Source organism: Rattus norvegicus, chromosome 20, assembly GCF_021556685.1.
Source record: "Rattus norvegicus strain SHRSP/BbbUtx chromosome 20, alternate assembly SHRSP_T2T, whole genome shotgun sequence".
Lineage (NCBI taxonomy): Eukaryota > Metazoa > Chordata > Mammalia > Rodentia > Muridae > Rattus > Rattus norvegicus.
The window spans coordinates 21,478,166-21,485,150 of record NC_141553.1 but is presented as its reverse complement, the minus strand read 5'-3'; the positions used below and the strand labels follow the sequence as shown (position 1 = coordinate 21,485,150).

The 6,985-nt window shown below is 43.3% G+C and overlaps 1 long non-coding RNA gene across 2 annotated transcripts; it reads left to right on the top strand.

Moving 5' to 3' along the window:
* The first annotated feature begins 2,003 nt into the window (after window positions 1-2,003).
* Window positions 2,004-6,758, top strand: LOC134483799 (uncharacterized). 2 transcript variants are annotated; one of them, XR_015645177.1, is made up of 3 exons: window positions 2,004-2,100; window positions 5,134-5,570; window positions 5,989-6,758. It is a non-coding gene; the product is annotated as an uncharacterized LOC134483799 (long non-coding RNA). The 2 variants fall into 2 exon arrangements; XR_015645176.1 differs by lacking the exons at window positions 2,004-2,100; window positions 5,989-6,758 and adding an exon at window positions 3,310-4,119 and having other exon boundaries at window positions 5,134-5,767.
* The last annotated feature ends 227 nt before the right edge of the window (window positions 6,759-6,985 follow it).

Here is a 6,985-nt window from a genome sequence, read left to right as displayed (position 1 = left end):
CAAACTTTAGTTTCAGAGCATTTCTGTTAGGTTGATTTTGATTTTAGATCCACTGTGCAGGAGACGCAACCGTTTGAGAGGTTTGCCCAAAACTGAAGGTGATCCAAGGAATAAAATTCAGAACTGAAATCAAAATGAAAACTGGACCATGTGTGTGATTGAATGATCAGTCAAAAAGCATGTTTTGTTTTTTTAATGAGAATGGCCCCCAAAGGCTCTTATGCTTAAATACTTGGTCTCTGATTGGTGGAACTGTGAAGGAAGGATGAAGAGGAGGAGCCTCATTGGAGGAGGCGTGTCACTGGGAGAAACTTTGAGCTTCAAAAGACTCCTGCCATTCCCAGCCAGTCTCTCTCTGCCTCCTACTCATGGTTTGAGATGTGAGCTCTAGGTGTTTCTGCTATCATAAAAAGGCATTTGAAAGCCCTATTCTTGTAGACAATTGCCAGCAATTAATTGAAAAAGAAAACCTAAATATAAGGTGACCCAGGATAACGTTTCTACAAACAGAGAGAGAAAAAACACAACAGAAATAAAACTATCAGCAACATAAAAAATAAGTCAGCAGACAAAGACTTTAAAGTCACTGTGAACTGGGGTGTAACTCAGGAGCAGCATGTTCCTAGCATGTTAGCTAGCATGTTCAAGACCCAGCAGCCACAGCAGCAGTCGCAGCAACAGCAACAACATTTGATTGCTGTGCTTGAGAAAAGAGAGAACGTTGTTTTTAAAGCAGAATTTCTCAGAGGATTATATTTTCTGTTATGTAAATGGTGTGTTGAGTCTCTCAGAGACATATGATTTAAATGCATGGTCTCCAGATGGTGGTACTATTTTGAGTTCTGGGAACTTTGAAGGTGGGACTGAGCATGAAGAAGTGGGTACTGAGGGCAGTTTCTTGGGAGTAGATTATCTGTGGCTCCTTCCCGTCTGATTCTCTGCATCTTGTCCACCAAGGTGTGAACTGCTCTACTCTGCCATACCCTCCCCACCATGATCACCTAGAACTTCTAGAACCGTGGGCCAGATTGAACACCTCCTTCCTTAAATTATGTTAGCAATTTGGTCACAGTGATGAAAGAAATAACCAATACACAAAACTGCTACCAGGAGCATGGCTACTGCTGTGACGAAACCTGACCATGTTGCTCCTACACGCTTGGAGTTTGTTTGTGGGGAGAAATTAGAAATGAAAGCTAGAGAAGTCCTAGAATGCTCAGAGATTAATTCCAGTGGAATCTCAGAAGGCTGGATTAAAGACTAGAATACTGACTAAAAGGTAGACAATAAAGGCCAATCCATGAGGTTTCAGAGGGGAACAAAGATTCTGTTGGAAACTGAACTAAAAGACATTCATGTTACACTATGACAAGGAATTGTGTGTGCTTTGTCCACGTCCTAAATTTTATGGGGAGACCACAAACTTTTTTTTAAAAAACTTGACTAATTTCAGAGCAGAAATTTTTTTTTCCTTTTTCTTTTTTTCGGAGCAGGGGACCGAACCCAGGGCCTTGCGTTTGCTAGGCAAGCGCTCTACCGCTGAGCTAAATCCCCAACCCCTCAGAGCAGAAATTTTAAGAGAGACTAGTATTCAGGATATGGGGCCATCATCATTGGTTAATTGCAATGGAGTTTACAGTGAAAATTAAAAACAAAAACAAAACATAGAAGAAGGAATTAATAATTGTGGACAATAAAAAGGTAAGTGCTATTAAAAAGAATGCAAACACTTTGCGCTGGGACCATACCCACCACTGGGTGAAAGGTATGAAGTAACAAGGTCATGTGAAAGACTTTTCCTTTAGAGGAGAGAGCCACAAAGATACTGTCTTTGCAAAGGGCCTCATAGGGAAGCATTTTCCCAGGTTCTACCACCCAAGTGGTCACAGAGCATTGCAACCAAAGTTCAAGGTTGACAAACATTGGCCTCATCTGCGAGGGGTTGGTTTTGTGGAAACACGGAATGTAAGAGTTATGAGGTCACTGGGACTTCTCAAGTTCTTAAGAATGTGTATGAGGGGATGGTCTCTCTTGAATAACCTAGCAACTATAGGTTATGAGGCAAGACAGATGAAAAAACAGCCAAGTGGACTTCAGATGGTAAGACCATAGGATAGATCTACCCAAGCTTGTGGGAGCTTACATCAGAAGACCACTTCCTCTAGATGCTGGACCTGAAGTTGTAAGGTTTAATGATAATTTTGGTAGACTTCAGTCCTTGGTTTTATGCTGGTTTGAATAAGAATGGGTCCCATAGACTCATATACTTGAATGCCTATTCACCAGGAAATGGAACTGTTTGAAAGGATTAGAAGGATTAGAAGGTGTGGCCTTGTTGGAGTGGGTGTGGTCTTGTTGGAGTGGGCATGGCTTTGTTAGAGGAAGAGTGTCCCTGAGGATGGACTTTGAGGCCTATGCCAGGCTAGATCTCTCTGCCTGTTGCCTGCCTACCTGTGGATCAGGTACTTTTCCAGCCCCATACCTGCCATGCATGCCCTCATACTCCCTGCCATGATAAAGGACTAAAACAATGTTTTACAGAAACTGTGTAACTTTCTCTGTATTACGTAAAAGTTAAATGTAAGTATCAGAAGAAATTTGGTAGGTTTTAGAATTTGGACTAAAAGGCATTTTCTATTAAAGGGGCATCAGCCTTTGGAGGATAAGGACAGAATTTTATGGCCTGAATATATAAAGCCCCCTGTGGGTTCATGATTTGAGTGCTTAGTCCCCAGATATTATTTATGGAAGAACTGAAAATGTAGGCAGTGGGTGGACCTGGAAGAAGCGTGTCACAAGGGGTAGGAAAGTGTGAGCATGTGACCCTGGAGACCTGAGGCCAATCTTGAGTTTTTCCATATCAGCCTATTTATTAATTATTATTATTTATTATTATTACTATTACTATTATTATTGTTATCGTTGAGACAAGGGATCTCTGTAACTCTGGAGCTCAGTGATTGGCTAGACTGGCTGGCTAGCTGAGCCTGTCCCAACCTACACAGTGCTGGGATTATAGACATTTGCCACCATTTATAGCCTTCTACATATGTAAAGGATTTCCAAAGTCAAGAACTAATGCTGTGTGTGTAGCGAGCACATTACCTCCTGACCCACCTTCCCAGCCTCAGAGGCATTAACTGACTATCAATGCTAGGCTGAGTTCTAGGACTCAGAATCTTTATGGGATCAACCCATACATGGACGTATGATCACCTCCACATTTAGCAGTGAAGAGGCTCAAAGGTGGAAAGAGGAACGGGGTAAAATTCAGACTGATGTTTTCTGGCTTTCACTCCCGTGCCCTAGAAACTTCTGTAAATCATATGAGGTCTCGCTTTTACTGTAAAACATGGTAAAGTCACCTTTGTAGCTATCATCATAACAGAGACAAAAGCTGACGTAGAGCCAACACGACACGGAAGAGACAGGGAGTTGGGGGGACGTCACGACATTGGAGCCCGAAATGCCACACACCCATCGTGTCTCACTAGATCCAACGCAGCCAAGTTCTTCCCCGGTGCTGGAAAGAATCACTGTTGACTGAGTGGAGCACCAGATGAAGCTGTTGGCTTGTCGTCAGGAGCCATGTTGTAACAAAAAGGAACCTTTTCTGAAAACATCAGATCCACACTCAGCCAAGTGAGACACCCAACACGCCAAGGCCCACACCGCTCATTTCTTCAGCCACGCTCTCTCCACCTGCCAATGGAAATGCACACTGTGCTTCCATTATTCCTACACTCCTCCCAAGGACTCCAGAAGGGTCAACACAGATGCGTACTACAGAGAACGTTACAAAGCCCACACCAGTAGAATAAAATCTCTGAAATCAACTCCTCACATCACCCCCGTGCTTGCTTTACATGGTCAACATCTGCATTAATAGAGTATCCGAATGGCGTATCATAGAAGGCCAGGATGACCTGAGAAATATACAGTCTAATTCCACCGCAAAATCGAGGCCATAAAGATCCTGCTGACCCAGGGAGAGCACTTGTTCCCCATGTAACCTTTTCTTTGCTGCACTCTGAACATTTTTTATTGTGGAATGGTCTGATTTCTGAATCTTTATACTCTTCTTCCACTGACTCCAGTAATGTCTTTTACCGCCACAAGGTAAGTCATTCTTCTCCATGTGACGCTTGAGGTATTTGAAGGCAGCCCCTCTTGTCACAAGATCAGTCCTCCTGTTCTGTTCTGGGTACCTGCCACCACGTATGCAAAATTTATCGGCGTTCTCATTACAGGATGGCAGAATCCAGCCTGCCCATAGATTAAGTTCCTCTCCTGAGTAGTCCTTTCTGTCTTGGGCAATAGCTGCCCGTGTGTCATAGTAAATCAGGGTAAGTCGTTCTTTAGTACTTGACCAAGACACGGATTGTAAAAGTTGACTACTGCCTCAATGCCACAAAAAAGAACCCCCCCCCCAAAAAAAAGCCATGTCTGACCGCCTGTGTCTGCTTCCCAACAATGCATTCAACAAGTTCTATTTTTGAAAAAAGTAAGTTCCGTCGGTGTTTTCTCTTGTGGTGCATGGTCCTAGCTAAGAAAAGCTAACTCAAAGTCACCGAGGTTTGTGCCACCTTTAAAGTTTATCATTCAAAGGCCTAAATGCTTAACCTGGGATGCCTTGTGAGTTGTTCACAGTGGCAAGTTCACTGTGTGCTCTGGGGATATTTAGTGTTAGAAGCTTTTCATTTTTTTTATTAGTATATATCAATTATACAAAGGATTTTTTCCCTTCCTTCTTCCTTTCCACCTTCCTTTTCTTCCCCTCTGTTCACATAGACTCTCTCTCACGTAGCCCCGGGGTTGCCCTAGAACTTGCTATGTGTTTGAGGATGAGCTTGAATTCTTTTTTTTTCCTTTTCTTTTTTTCGGAGCTGGGGACCGGACCTTGAATTCTTGATCCTCCTGCCTCCACCCTCTAAGTACTGGGATTACAGAGTTTATGTGCAGCTAAAATGTTGGGTGTTGTTATATCATATCATTTCTTCGTGTGTGTATAATACTTGGGTCATTTCAGCTCCTCTGTGACTTATTTCTCTCTCTCTTCCCACTCCTTTGTACACCCCTTGGCATGTCCCCTTTACTCCCGTGCCTTCCCATTTCCCTTTGGTTTCTGTAAAGGAGAACCCGTGAGTGCCTGACAGAATAACATGGATGCAGTCGACGATCCCCGTAGTGAGGCAGTGAGTCCTCTGGAGGAATACAAGTTTTAACATCGACCATCAGCACGGTTTGCCACATCTCCAAGCCTCATGTTCAGAACTCTACATGCATGTGATCCCTGGAACTGAGACCAGTATATTTAAATGCCAGAGATAATCATGAACATTATGCTAGTTCTGGAACCGGTAACATGGAAAACCCATTAGCCTAATGCTAGTTAAGTACTGGGAGCCGAGCAAGGCCGTCTCACCAACAGCTCTAGCAGACTGGAAACAACTGGAGTTCACTGAGTTCCCACAGTTCCATGCCTCCTAGAAGACCAGCAATTGAATGCTCGTCTCTCCGCAACCTGTTCTAAGTACAAGGGCAAGGATGTGCAGCAGATGCAGGCTGGGGTGGGTACACCATGACATCCGTTTGTGGGTTTTGCTAAGCGGTGACAAGATAAAACTAAAGTGTTGGGAAAATGACGCAGTCGTTGAGGAAGCTGGGGAAGACGCCGAGAGGGCTTTTAATGAGCCTCCCCGTGGTGTGAATGTATGTTAAAAAGAATATTTAGATATTGGTATTAGAACATATGGAAATAAACGAGCTGGTTTTCCCCGAAGGCTGATTGGTGTACAAAGTCGTGCTGACTGAACACAAAACGATTTATTTGGGAAGCATAGTTTTGTTCGTGGTTACCGGGGCAACGAACATGACTTTCCGAAAATACTTGACCTAGAAGGAATGGACCGACATGTTAGTCAGAAATATAGCTTTATTATCATAGTATTTCATAATCTAAAAACTTCTTTTTCATTCTGGGAACAGAAATATTCTAACATCTATACATCTGACTGGCCCCACAGCATCCTGGAATACAGCCTCCAAGCAAGCTGCACTTACACATAAGAATCTGTTATTAGTTTGGGGAGGAGATCAGAGGATGACAAGTAGTTCAAAGGAAGATCTTTCCCCCCCCCTTACAAAATAAATAATAAAATTCAATTTATACTTCGGTTAATCCTTGATCATAGTTTCCCAGAAACTTTGGTGATTTAAAAAGTCACTGCTTCAAATCTATGGTTGGTTGCCTGAGTGCGTGTGCGTGTGTGTGCGTGTGTGTGTGTGTGTGTGTGTGTGTGTGTGTGTGTGTGCGTGTGTGTAGATAACATATAAATGGAACTTGGCCATGGTGTAGGTAAATGATCCCTTCGAGCCACCTCCCATACTTTAACAGCAGATTTATACCTCTAGGAAGTCTGTTGTACTTAATATATGTCCTTCTATGGGGGTCAGAGTCAAGCTGAAACTCAAAAGACGTGTTCGAATTTAGTAAGTCAATCTTAAGGCTATTTATCTTGAGTAGTGTATGTAGAGTAGATACAACATCATAGTGCTTTCCAAAGATGAACACGAACCACGGTCGAAGAGGGCTGTCCTGCCTCCGAGGCTTGTTAAAGGAGCGCCAAAAATGACTTACTTTAAATAAAAGAGGAAACAAATCTGCCTATACGGTTGTCAAAGCCGAGGTGTTGTTACCGCGCACACACCACAGGACAGGGAGCATGCGGCACAATCAGCAAGTCACATTTTTCAGTGCGGGCGAAGAAAAAATGCAGCCATGATAAAAACATCAATAATAAGTAACTATGGCGGAAATTCCTTATCCCAACAAATAATAACACTACAGTTTCCGCAGCATCGGCCTCCACGGTGATAGGATACCAAGCTCTGTTTTTACCCCCACTTGGAAACGGCCTGCGCATCACACGGAAGATCTGCCCACATAGGCCGGAAGTCAGCGAAGACTCAAAACAGCGACCTC